The sequence below is a fragment of the Protopterus annectens genome, chromosome 4.part0 (genome assembly GCF_019279795.1).
Source record: "Protopterus annectens isolate FY-2018-M chromosome 4.part0, PAN1.0, whole genome shotgun sequence".
In the NCBI taxonomy this organism is placed as follows: Eukaryota; Metazoa; Chordata; order Ceratodontiformes; family Protopteridae; genus Protopterus; species Protopterus annectens.
Window position 1 is genome coordinate 1,808,863,215 of NC_056733.1, and position 14,590 is coordinate 1,808,877,804.

The window sequence follows — 14,590 nt, forward strand, 5'->3', positions numbered from 1 at the left end:
CCCTTCTCCAAAGTTGTTTTTCAAGGTGAATGACATCAGCAGTGTTACTAAAGTAGGGCAATGGGAGGTGTAGTGACTATGAATGGCCTCAAAAGCATGGAAGCCTGCCCACACAGAGTTTCACAGTTGCCATGTCTGGGATTAGGACTCCTACCTAACTAGTGCATCACACTATAGCACTATGCAATTATTGCATGTGCCACAGAGCTTATAGGGATGATCCTTCTCCAAAGGGGTGTTTCAAGGTGACTGACGTCAGCAGGTTAGCTAAAGTAGGGCAATGGGGAGTGCAGTGTGTGTGAGTGGGTCATAAACCATTCCTCTGGAAGCACACACACAACACTCAGTCACACACAACTTTACATTTGACAGGACTGTGTATACAACTGCTAGATGAATAATGACTTGTACTTTCATGTTACACAGCTATCACAAGCACCACAGACACTATAGTGCTGAGGGCTACCAGAAACAAATGCCTACAGTGATAGACATTTGCACATCATGTGATATTGGCCAATTGGATGTGTGCTGGGTGCGACAGTCCTCATGATGGGAAGCTCTTTGTTACTGTTCTGTCTCTCTCTTCCCCACATTTATGTTTGTGTATGTTTGACCAATTATAGTGTGTTGTCCTTGGATATGTGTGTGCAAAGCATGACTGGGTGTGCAATGTGGAGTGTGTGCAAAGACATCTGCGACTGAGAGATATGTATAGTCCACTGTTGTTGTCAGACATGGGCTTCATTTTTCTAAGTGTGGGAGCATGCCCACTATGACCTTCTGTACTGAATACGTGAATCCATTCCAGGTAGGTTGCACTCCAGTGCAGGCATTTGTGTTCTACACCTACAGTTAGTGACCTGTTTCTGCAGGATATCTGTCGATAGGTTGACAATATGGGGTCACAATGGACAAAGGTTAGTGGGATACTATAACTAATTTTGTCTGTACTGCTTCTGCTACATGGTTTTGGTAAGCGCAGAGATATTCAGACATACATATCATTTTACACTGTGATGTATTATGTCATCAACTACTGACAGATATACGTATTTGCTCGCAGCAATTTCCTGGGGAATACAAGATGAATGAAGTTGTGACCAGTATTGTGGTCTGCAGCCTACATATTCTTGCACAATCGTGCCATTCTGGACGGGGAGCTGCAGACACTTGCTGATGGGTCTGTGTAAATAGTCCAGCACCTTGGTACTGTGGTGGCTGAGGGTCCCATGCTTGCACACCTATCGACATGACAGAATGGCCATATCCTGCTGTGGCCATACCTCTCAGCTGTACAGATTCACACAGGTTACCCAGAGGCAGGGCTCATATATCTGGTCATTACCACTTTACATTGTGGTTTATGTGCAGGTTTGTAGTCACCCATTCCTATGTTTGCAGTCAGGGATAGTATGGGCACACAGTTTCAGACTTCACACACTCCATGGCGTCCATGCTTCTATCCCCTCCGTTATTCTATCCTCTTCCTAACATTATGCAATCGATATCTGATAAGTATATCCCTATAGTTATCGCTTCATCCCAGCAGTATTTAGGGGTTGGTCCACAGTTCATGCAGTGGGACATGGTAGACATGCTACTGGGTTTTGTTGCATGGCCTTGTATTTGTGTTCTGTGGACTGTGTTATGTCATTATTTGGGATTCCATGAGATAACATATATTGTCAGTACAGGTGAGACACAGGCCTTTGAACGAGGACTGTAGGGTATTTGGTAGTGAGGCAGGCCATCTGTAGCAGGTCAGTGCATTCTGTCACTCCTACAGTCCCAGGCTGCAAGCCACTGTATTCCCATGGGGTGACAGGGTGGGTGTGCAAGGTGTTAATGGCAATAGTTTCTGTCCTTATTAATCCATTGATGTGGATGTTGGTAGGGTGCTGCTTATAGATAGGGACACACCTGCATGGGATACCTCTTCAACATGCTGCATTCTGTGGGTATTCCCATACAAAAGTGGAGATCATATTGTACTCATTCCCAACAGCAGGGATATGACCTGTGAGGTACCTGTGGCTGATGGTGGGGTGAGCTGAGTGCATGTGTGCTATGGAAACTACTTACAGCTGACTCACAGATATATGTGGGGCATTTCCCTTATGCTGGCTTGTGTGGGAAGATCAGCGGTTTCTCAGTACTTCATAACTGTGCCTTTTGTGGTCTGCCAGTGTTTGGCCAGACTACATCAGTATTCCATACTACACAGACAACTAATGTGCTGCTAATCTGTATGTACAATTCCAAAGGTGTGTCCATTTTACATTAACATTTTATACACACTCTGTCTAGGGTACTTCTACCTGTGTACTGTGTGTATGTCTGGGCCCACATTCATGCCATGTCCATCTTTCAGATGGTGACAGATATTACATCCAAACAATTAGTATGGATTACTGCTGGATTGGGTCTTGCTGGGATGTATTGTGTTTGGCACTGTAGTTGTGAGAACTTGGCCCTTTCCTGAACAGTACTGGCCATTGGCCACAGGGACACAACCCTCCATGCCTACATGCTGACCACTTTCACACAATATACAACACACAACAACCTAACACACAGAGTCCTATCCTGCTAATTTGGCCTGCTCAGATAATCTGTGCTCCACTTTTATTATACCCACACGTACATGTTACTACATTTCTACATAGGATTGGGGGGGGGCACCTGACAACTGTAAACATTTGCTTTGACTGTACTGGTATTTCAGGTACTCTGTTGGCTTCCATTTCATTCTGTGTTCTGACCTATCATGCAGACTAGAGGCATATCAGTGTAGTACAGATCTTAGGTTTTATTGACCTACATTTCAGTTTCAGACTTCTTACCCTTCAGAACTAACATCCCACTGCCTGACCTGTTGCAGTCTGTCTGTGTAGGTCTGGAGGGGGGCTGTTCTCCATTGCCATCAATCGGAGGCCTTAGCACAGCCTTTCTTTGTAGTCATCTACACCTGTCCTGCTGACTGGGACTGTTTCTGGGTATGTGAGTCTCACTGACATGCATGTGTGCATCCTATGGACACACATTTGACCTACCACATGTCCTGCAGTGGGATTAGTCACCTTGTCTAGTACTGCTTACTATGTTGACACCAGTATGTGTTATGGATTTCATGCTGCCCATATAGGTGTCTACTATCTGCTGCCATCCCATTCAGCCACCTGATTCCCTTGCATGCTCACATCCATACCATAGATACAAGTAGCAGAACATACTACTCCATTCAGCAATTGATAGTGAGAGTGACTTACCTTGTGGCTGTGCCAGTATTGAGGATGGTGCTGAAGGGGTGACTATGTCGGATGCACATAGTACACTCCTTATACATGGTTAAGCACATGTAGTGTCATGTTTGGCATCCCTTTTACTGCATGTGCGAGTCAGAGAGCGGTGTCATTCCCTGGGTTCCTACTGTGTTAGTGCATGTGCTATGTATTACCTCTTTTCCAAAGCCTGGGCATATTAGGCTCACCTCCTTCTGCCAACAGAGTCAGGCTCAGGTTGTTTTTCCTCTGAGTCACTCTATGCCTGTGCTGGCCTTGGCAATTGTGGGGGGCTGTGTGGCCCTGCCCCATGCTGTTCCTGCTGCAGTTGTTTCAACAGGATCATATTGTGTAGCATGGCATATACAATGACAATTTGGGTACATGTAGCTGGAGAGTACTGCAATTCTCCACTGGATATGTCCAGGCACCGGAACCATAACTTGAGCATCCCAAACACATGCTCTATTATGATTCTGGTCTGTGTGTGTGCCTCATTATGGAGTTCTTGTGTGTGCATTTTTGATGGGTGTCATCAGCCACGGCACTAGTGCATAACCAGCATCCCCCACTAGTTGGCCATATGGGATGTCCCCATTGGCAAATCTCTGGTACAGGTACATCATATGCCAGATGTAGAAGTCATGATAGCTTCCATGGCTGCCAGCACACACATTCATTATAATGCCTGGGCATCGCACATGACCTGGCAGTTGATGGAGGTGAAGCCCTTGTGGTTGATGTAGACCCTACTCCACTTTCCTGGTGGTGCTTTGATGTGTATGTGCATGCAGTCTATAGCACCCATGACCTCAGGGTATTCTGCTATTTGGTGGAAGAGACACATATTGCTGGTCAACGCCTCATGAGTGTTGTGGAAATATATGTGCTCACCGGCATGTGCTGACATGGCATCCAGGAACTGGTGGAGTACCCTGGATGCTGATGCCTGTGAGACCCCATGATATCCCCAGTTGGCCTTTGGATGGTACCTGTGGCTAGTATTCTTAAGCCTACACATACCTTGGTATCCACTGGGATGGGTTCCCCTCTGTTGGTTCTGTGTGTGAGGTGTGGCCAGCACAGCTCAACAGTTTGCTGTAGGAGGTCCCTGTCCACCCTGTAGTGCCCCGCTATCTCCAGCTCATGTAGCACCTGGCAGGTTACCCTGGGTCTGTACACTCTTCTCCTTCTCCTCATCAGCATGGTCATCCTCACCACCGTCAGCCTCTTCCACATGTTGATTTATGAGAGCGAAAGCAGCCCTTATTCTTTTTTAGGTAAAATTTCCCCATTTGTGTACACCGGTGGTGTAGAGTTTGTGAGAAAAAAGCAGAGGGAAACGTGTTTGCATAGTTTATAGTAGTGTGCTGGGCTGGGCTGCTCCCTGTGTAATTGACTGGTTCTGATACATTTCAACTACCAGCTATGCTAGTTCTCCTTGATTACCTTCCTTCTGTTGTTTTCCCTTCTCATTGCCTTCCTGTTTAAGCCCCGAGGTGTGCCTCGCAAACCTAGTGCTCAGATGTGAACAGAGCTACTATTTCCTGTTTTTTTTTTTTTTTTTTTTAAACCCAGTGTGCAGCATGCACACCCATTTCGGAAATGTAAAGGCTGCTTCAGACACACCCCCTACCTTAGCTGTGCCTAGCTAAGGGCAAACACAGGCCACAGGCCTCCAATAAGCTTACACCATACATGACACACACACTTATGAAGTCATCTAGCTCTTAGGCTTACAGCATGGTCTTACTGCACCTACACGGTTAGGTGCAAGCTAGCACTGAGGGGAAATCTGTGATTCAGGATCATTGCCATCATTTGCGTAGGATTGACTGCTAATGCATGGTTACAAATCTGACACTCAACCTTCCCCCTTAGCAACCACTATTCCATGGTCTTGTTGTGTTATGCATGCTATTGACTATTATGGAAAAATTATGATTTTGTTTAAAGGCGTATTTCCAGCTTGTTTTATTATTTTCAGGCTGATCCTGTTTGCGCACCACTGCCCTGTGCTTAAACAGCCAAAATCAGCCAACAAAAAAAAAAGAGTTAATTTTTATAATTTTGAAATTATTTTTCATGCCTATGGCCATATATTTGGCCTTTGGCATGCCTAACCCTTCTAATGCATGCGTTTGTACAAGCTGTCATGCCTCTGTTCTGTAGTTTGCAGAAATGTACTCATCTACTGGCTGAATACATTTCTGCAGTCTACACTATTCCTGCATGGACGTCTGCATGTTTCCAGGATTGCTAGTTCACGTAATTTGTATGGTTTTCACCAGCAAATTAGGTAATTAGCATACAGGGGCCGTGTCCATGCAGGAATAGTGCAGGAGCACTCATGCACATCCCGGGAGCTTATTCCTGGATCGCACAGCAGCCGTATTGCCTGCCAGCTCTTGCACTATTCCTACTTGCCGTGCAGACCTTGCTGAATCCTGGGGATACTAATTTTTCTGATGCAAAGTGAATTTGATTTCAGAATTTATTGAGTTAGTGTTGGATTATAATTATATATACTACGAGGGAGAATATTTTACAAAATAAGGGTGTGGCGATAGGGGCTTCATGTGCCACCATCTATGGCAACCTGGTGTTGTTGGAATGGGAACAAACTAACGTATTTCCTAGTGAATGGTTTAAGTACATTAAAATGTATGTGCATTTTTTGGATGATATTTTTATTTTATCGACAGGGACGAAGGAAAATAAGAGAGTTTGCGGAATATTTGAATAATTCATCTAATTTTTTGATGTTCACTTACACGAGTAAAGTGGAAAGTATTACTTATTTGGGCACATACATACAAAAAACTTGTAATGGATTTAAATCAAAGATGTATAGGAAATCCACAGTCAGCAATTCCTACTTAAAGTACACTACTAACCACCCCCACCATCAATAGAATAACATTATCAAAAGTCAACTAGTTTGGGTTGCTCGTATGACCTCTGATGGAAATTATATTGATAGAGAATTACAAAAAGTTGCACACTTGTTTTATGAAAGAGGATATCCTGTTAATATGGTGGAGAAAAACTTAGAATATGTTAAAAAAAGAGTGGGGTGTTAAATTTAAACCATTGTTAGGTAATTCACTACAAGTAAAAGAAACCTCTGAAGAAGAGAAGCAGTTTCATAGGACTATGGTTATCCCATTCAGTTGACAGGTTAAACAAGTGAAAAAGATTTTTGAAAATAATTGGTCCGTTCTGAAGAACAACCCTAATGTATTATCAGTGGTAGGGAATGAACCTACTTTTGTATATAAAAAACAGGGCTTAACCTTAAAGGAGTATTTAAACTTACTAAAAAAGGTCAGGCAGTAGGAAATGTTGATATGACAAAATGTGGTGCCTGTACACAATGCAAATATATTCAAGTTAAGAACACATTAACTTTGCAAAACATTTTAAGATCCAAAGTGTTTTTTGAAAAAGGTAATTGTCAAACATCAGGGTTGATTTATTTGGCAATTTGCAAAACTTGTCCAGCTTACTACATAGGCAAGACAGAAAGGCGTCTTAGGGACAGGCTATATGAGGACCAGTATCAGATTGCTACAAAGAACTTAAAAACTGAACAAATTTTACACATACTATAGAGTGTTTATATAGGGCATTATTTATTTGGCATTGTGGAGCAAGTTAGGCCAAATCCTGGGGGGGGGGGTGACTATAGGAACTATATAGAGGAAAGAGAGACTAAGTGGCAAATAAAATTAGCAGCAACATATGCACCAGGTCTTAATGAAATGGTATCCCTAAAACCTATACTAGTTTGGAAAGCTACCTCTTCCGTTTATATTTTTGGTACTTTTCATATAAATAGTGGGGGGGGGGGTTACATTTACATCATATTACAAGACTATGTTAAAATACATTAAAATTGTTATGATGTTCTACATTTAAAATGTTTTAAAGTCTAAATTCATTTAATGGGTATGTAATTTAAAATGCTTTTTATTTAGAGTTGTTTTTAACTAGTGCTATACAGTTTTCACAGTTGGTATATATCATCTGGGAGATTAAAAGTTGTGGTACCTTTAAATGAGTGAGCATGGTGGTGACATCATGCATTTTAAACAGTATTTAAATGGATTAATTATGGAGTGTAATTAGATTCTGATGAAGTCACTAGTTTAGGGTACTTTTTTATGTGGAAGAATAAAGACAGCTTGTATTGAAGAGTTGGCTGACAATTAGTGATTCCTGCTACTGACAGTGTTTGCTTTGGGACATTTTTCTTTAGCATATTATAGACATTGTGGTTACTTTTGGTTGTTATCAAATTTTAGGTGTTGATCAATGCTGACTCCTAGAAGTATTGTGTGGCTGATAATTTCTATTTGTGCCTTACTTAGAAAATAGATATTGAACATGGTTTTATGTAAAATGGTTGTTTTCTTATGGGTGAATGGCATGATCTTGGATTTATTTGGGTTATGGGCTAGGTGGTTATTATGCATCCATGATTCAGCGGTGGAGAAGGCTTTTTGAGTTGGAGTTCAGAAAGAGAGTCAGGTGAACTAACAATAGTTGATTTGTCCACATACTGAATAAGAGATCTGTCGTTCACTGAATAGTGTTAATTATTAATGAAAATATTGAATAGGAGGGAACCAAGTATGGAGCCTTGATGAACTCCAGTAGAGGTGTTAAGGTAAGAGGGGATCTAGTTTTGCTATTTGACAGCTTGTTGCCTGTGTTTTAAATAGCTTGAGAACTAATTGAGTGGTGGGGAAAGTCCAATGTTAGAAAGTTGTGACAGTAATAAAGGGTGGGAGAGAGTATCAAAAGCCTTTGATAGATCTAAGAAGAGGGTGGGTACTATTTTCCCAGCATCACTATCTGTTATGGCAGTGTCCAGAAAAGATATGAGGGCAGTTGTAGTGCTGTGGCTGGGTCTGAATCCATGTTGCATAGGAGATAGGAGGTGATTATGAAGCAGATAGTGCATCAGCTGAATGTGAATGCACACGCGCGCACACACACACACACACATCTCAGCAAATAAGCCTCTAGGTCAAAATACCTCAAAACCTAATGTTTTGGTCATAAGCAACTCTATAGTAAGACCTACAGATATCCCGCTCACCGGGATGGACAAGGAGAGGGTCACAGTCAGCTGCCTGTTAGGTGCCAGGATCCATCAAATCACACATGCACTCAAGGTACTCAGCAACAAGTACCATTATGACTCAGTTGCCGTCCACATTGATGTGAATGACGTAAGACATACCTCTCTGGACTATATGAAAAGATACTTGACTGAACTCTCAGATTGTGCATCCCAGGTATGTATGGCCCTAGCCTTAAGCAGCATTCTACCTTTACCAGGATGATGCCACAATATAAACAAAAAAATATATACTTCAACAACTGGCTTAGTGTCAGTACAGGGGGATCCAGTATCTGTTAGCCTGGGAAGACGTGGTTGACAGACCACGCTGCTTTGCAAAAGATGGTCTGCACCTGCCTCCTCTAAGCTTCTGGATACTGGCAAAGGCACTTGCCTCCCCCATAGTGCCTTTTTTTAGGCAAAATCAAAACAACAACATTTCTAACATAACAAAATCACCTTGAGGTAAACTCAAGGTTCTGTTGCTTAATGCTAATATTCTAAACAGGAAACTATACTCCCTGGAAGCACTCCTCACCTTGGAAGATACTGATGTCTGTGCAGTCACTGAAACATGGTTCAAAGCTGAGGAGAGCACTCTGGCAATTCAGACCTCAAAATGAGCATGAAAGGACCAAAGGGTGAGGTGTATCCATCTTCATTAAAGCCAAGTACACTTCAAGATTGGTCAAACAGTATGACTATCTCAAACGACTCCATGTCCAATTAACTATAGCCAAAATACCGTACCACATCATTGCTAGTTATGTGTCCTCCACCATGAACTAAGAAAAGCACACCACTTACATGGACTTCCTGGAGTCACTCATCATACTGCCAAACAACTTGGTCATGGAAGATTTCAACTATCCTTCCATCGACTGGGTGACACACACGAGCACAAACATGCTTGCCCAGAGGTTCCAGGACTTTGTCAACACAAATGCTCTGGGATTGAGAGTATGCACCCCATAAGGGACTTAATGTCCAAGACATAGTACTCACCAACACGGGAGGGTTACTGCACTCCACCCTGTGTAATCCCTCCCTGATAAGGTCGGACCACAAATCAGTCTTGTTCTATGTAACTATTAGACCTGACACCCCTACAGAAAAAAAAGATAAAAACTTTTTACCAAAGCAAACTACAGCCTACTAAATGATGGTATAAAAAGTTTCAACCCCCCCCAACCACAATCACAGACGATGACTCCTATGCAAATGTGTCCACAAATGTCCTGATTAAATACTTAAGCAGCTGTATTGACTTGGCTGTACCTGATTGAATAAAGACCAGGTCCTCCAGAAAAAACAAGCTACCCTGATGGACTTCAAGTATAAATGGTTAAATAACAGGAGGAAGAAACTGATGGCTAAGATCAAAGGGGAATTGATTCCGCAGAGGGAGATCTACCTCCACAACTTGAACGAGCAAATCAGAAATCTTGTTAAATACTCCAACTCTAATTATGAAGCTAAAATAGCATCCCTAACAAAGGATTATTATAAGGCATTCTTTATGTTCGAAATCTAAAAAGGAATGCCCAACTATATGCCAAACTAGTAGTGGATGGTAGCAATCATACTACTCCAGAGGAAATTGCCAGCCTTATAGCTGACATACTACTCCAGAGGAAATTGCCAGCCTTATAGCTGACATTTTTTGCAAACCTCACTCCCCCCTGTCCCCACTGGTCATATCCCAACACATACCTGACACAAGCCCTGTGCCTATCATCTCCAGAGAGCAGGTCATATCCATGCTCTCATAGGCCAGAAACACTGCCTCAGTGGGAATAGATAATGTCCCAAGTTGCATATAAATCAATCTAAAATAGGGCCTAGCAGACCCACTTGGTGCCCTCTTTAACCACAGCCTGATTTTTATTTTGCATTTTTTACTGTTCTTGCACTTCTTTAAATCATTTTTGTGTTGTTTAACTGTTGTAGGCTACACACTCAAGTGCGCTAGCCTGTTTAAAGCGTTTATAGTGTTTCCTGTTAAGTTACTGTAGTTTTGTGAAAAAAAGCAAAAAAATAAAAAAAATAAAAAATATCTTTCTTTCCTGCAATTTCTGAACTAGAGTAGTCCAGATTTCAGGTTTTGCTGAATTCTGGGCTGTGGTATAAGTTCCCGTGTTGACCATATCCTTACTTGGATAGGAGGAAGTTTCTCTGTTCACAAGTGAGAGTGGGGAGCTTTGAGCAGCCTTTCTGTCCCTAGAGGAGTGGTCTCAGCCCAGCAACTAGTAGCTTATTGACCGTTTTGGGCTAATTTCTATCTATTTCAAGCTCCCTGCCTTAAAACCCACATTTGCATGGTTTTGCGCTTGTTTTAGTCTCAGCACAGCTCCTCGTAGTCCTGCAGAGTGTTACAAGCAGCAGAGAAGAAAAGAGAGACAAACAGATTAAGTATTTTTTTCTCTGCCTTTCTACTTGCGACTGCATATTCTCGCTGAAAAGCGAGTTTCTAGCTATTCTAAAATCTGAAAAAGCTTGTTTTTGCATTTTTACTGTTTCTGAACTTCTTTAAATCATTTTTGTGTTGTTTAACTCTTATAGGCTACACATTCAAGTGTGCTAGCCTGTTTAAAGCATTTATAGTGTTTCCTGTTAAGTTACTGTTGTTCTATTGAAAAAAAAGCAAAAAAACCCCCCCCAAAAATCCTTGTTTCCTGCCTTTTCTGAACTAGAGAAGTCCAGATTTCAGGTTTTGCTGAATTCTGGGCTATGGTACAAGTTCCTGTGTTGCCCATATCCTTACTTGGATAGGCGGAAGTTTCTCTGTTCACCAGTGAAAATGGGGAGCTTTGAGCAGCCTATCTGTCCCTGGAGGAGTGATCTCAGCCCACAACTATTAGCTTATTGGTCATTTTGGGATAATTCCTATCTCTTTTGAAGCTCCCTGCCTTTAAACCCGCATTTGCGTGGTTTTGCGCTTGTTTCAGACTCAGCATAGCTCCTCGTGGTCCTGTAGTGTGTTATAAGCAGCAGAGAGATGAAAAGAGAGACTTAAATGTATTAAGTATTTTTTTCTCTGCCTTTCTACTTGCAAATGCATGTTCTCGCTGAAAAGCAAGTTTCTAGTTATTGTAAAATCTTAAAAAGGTTGGCTTTTTTAATTTTTTACTGTTCCTGCACTTCTTTTAATCGTTTTTGTGTTGTTTAACTGTTGTAGGCTACACACTCAAGTGTTCTAGCCTGTTTAAAGCATTTATAGTGTTTCCTTTTAAGTTACTGTTGTTCTGTTGAAAAACAAGCAAAAAAACAAAAACATATCCTTGTTTTCTGCCTTTTCTGAACTAGATTAGTCCAGATTTCAGGTTTTGATGAATTCTGGGCTGTGGTATAAGTTCCTGTGTTGCCCATATCCTTACTTGGATAGGAGGAAGTTTCTCTGTTCACCAGTGAGAGTGGCGAACTTTGAGCAGCCTATCTGTCCCTGGAGGAGTGGCCTCAGCCCAACAACTAGTAGCTTTATTGGCCGTTTTGGGCTAATTGCTATCTCTTTCAAACTCCCTGCTTTAAACCCACATTTGCATGGTTTTGCTCTTGTTTCAGACTCAGCATAGCTCCTTGTGGTGCTGCAGAGTGTTACAAGCAGCAGAGAGATGAAAAGACAGACTTAAACAGATTAAGTATTTTTTTTCTGCCTTTCTACTTGCGACTGCATATTCTCACCAAAATGCGAGTTTCTAGCTATTGTAAAATCTGAACAAGCTTGTTTTTGCATTTTTTACTGTTCCTGCACTTCTTTAAATCATTTTTGTGTTGTTTAACTGTTGGAGGCTACACACTCAAGTGCGCTAGCCTGTTTAAAGCATTTATAGTGTTTCCTGTTAGTTTTGTTCTGTTGAAAAACAAGCAAAAAAACAAAACAATATCCTTGTTTCCTGCCTTTTCTGAACTAGAGTAGTCCAGATTTCAGGTTTTGCTGAATTCTGGGCTGTGGTATAAGTTCCTGTGTTGCTCATATCCTTATTTGGATAGGAGGAAGTTTCTCTGTTCACCAGTGAGAGTGGCGAGCTTTGAACAGCCTATCTGTCCCTGGAGGAGTGGTCTCAGCCCACAACTAGTAGCTTATTGGTCGTTTTGGGATAATTCCTATCTCTTTCAAACTCCCTGCCTTAAACCTGCATTTGCGCGGGTTTTGCGTTTGTTTCAGACTCAGCACAGCTCCTCGTGGTCCTGCAGAATGTTACACGCAGCAGAGAGATGAAAAGAGAGACTTAAACAGATTAAGTATTTTTTCTGCCTTTCTACTTGCGACTGCATATTCTCACCGAAAAGTGGGTTTCTAGCTATTCTAAAATCTGAACAAGCTTGTTTTTGCATTTCTTACTGTTCCTGCACTTCTTTAAATCGTTTTTGTTTTGTTTAACTGTTGTAGGCTACACACTCAAGTGCACTAGCCTTTTTAAATCATTTATAGTGTTTCCTTTTAAGTTACTGTTGTTCTGTTGCAAAACAAGCAAAAAAAACAAAAACATACCCTTGTTTCCTGCCTTTTCTGAACTAGAGTAGTCCAGATTTCAGGTTTTACTGAATTCTGGGCTGTGGTATAAGTTCCTGTGTTGCCCATATCCTTGCATGGATAGAAGGACGTTTCTCTGTTCATCAGTGAGAGTGGGGAGCTTTGAGCATCCTATCTGTCCCTGGACGAGTGGTCTCAGCCCAGCAACTAGTAGCTTATTGGCTGTTTTGGGCTAATTCCTATCTGTTTCAAGCTCCCTGCCTTAAAACCTGCATTTGTATGGTATTGCGCTTGTTTTAGTCTCAGCACAGCTCCTGGTAGTCCTGCAGAGTGTTACAAGCAGCAGAGAGACGAAAAGAGTGACTTAAACAGATTAAGTGTTTTTTTCTCTGCCTTTCTACTTGCGACTGCATATTCTCGCCGAAAAGCAAGTTTCTAGCTATTCTAAAATCTGAAAAAGCTTGTTTTTACATTTTTTACTGTTCCTGCACTTCTTTAAATCATTTTTGTTGTTTAACTGTTGTAGGCTACACACAAGTGTGCTAGCCTGTTTAAAGCATTTCTAGTGTTTCCTGTTAAGTTACTTTTGTTCTGTTGAAAACAAAAAAAAAAAAAAAAAAAAATCCTTGTTTCCCTCCTTTTCTGAACTAGAGTAGTCCAGATTTCAGGTTTTGCTGAATTGTGGGCTGTGGTATAAGTTCCTGTGTTGCCCATATCCTTACTTGGATAGGAGGAAGTTTCTCTGTTCACCAGTGAGAGTGGGGAGCTTTGAGCAGCCTATCTGTCCCTGGAGGAGTGGTCTCAGTTCAGCAACTAGTAGTTTATTGGTCATTTCGGGCTAATTCCTATCTCTTTCAAGCTCCCTGTCTTAAAACCCACATTTGGGCTGTTTTGTGCTTGTTTCAGACTCAGCACAGCTCCTTGTGGTCCTGCAGAGTGTTACAAGCAGCAGAGAAATGAAAAGAGAGACTTAAACAGATTAAGTATTTTTTTCTCTGCCTTTCTACTTGTGACTGCATATTCTCGCTGAAAAGCAAGTTTCTAGCTATTCTAAAATCTGAAAAAGCTTGTTTTTGCATTTTTTATTGTTCCTGCACTTCTTTAAATAATTTTTGTGTTGTTTAACTGTTTTAGGCTACACACTCAAGTGCACTAGCCTGTTTAAAGCATTTATAGTGTTTCCTGTTAAGTTACTGTTGTTCTGTTGAAAAAAAAAAAAAAAAAACAAAATAAATCCTTGTTTCCCGCCTTTTCTAAACTAGAGAAGTCCAGATTTCAGGTTTTGCTGAATTCTGGGCTGTGGTATAAGTTCCTGTGTTGCCTATATCCTTACTTGGATAGGAGGAAGTTTCTCTGTTCACCAGTGAGAGTGGGGAGCTTTGAGCAGCCTGTCTGTCCCTGGAGGAGTGGTCTCAGCCCAGCAACTAGTAGCTTATTGGCTGTTTTGGGGTAATTCCTATCTCTTTCCAAGCTCCCTGCCTTAAAACCTGCATTTGCATGGTTTTGCGCTTGTTTCAGACTCAGCACAGCTCCTCGTGGTCCTGCAGAGTGTTACAAGCAGCAGAGAGATGAAAAGAGAGACTTAAACAGATTAAGTATTTTTTCTCTGCCTTTCTACTTGCGACTGCATATTCTCACCAAAAAGCAAGTTTCTAGCTATTCTAATATCTGAAAAAGCTTGTTTTTGCATTTTTACTGTTC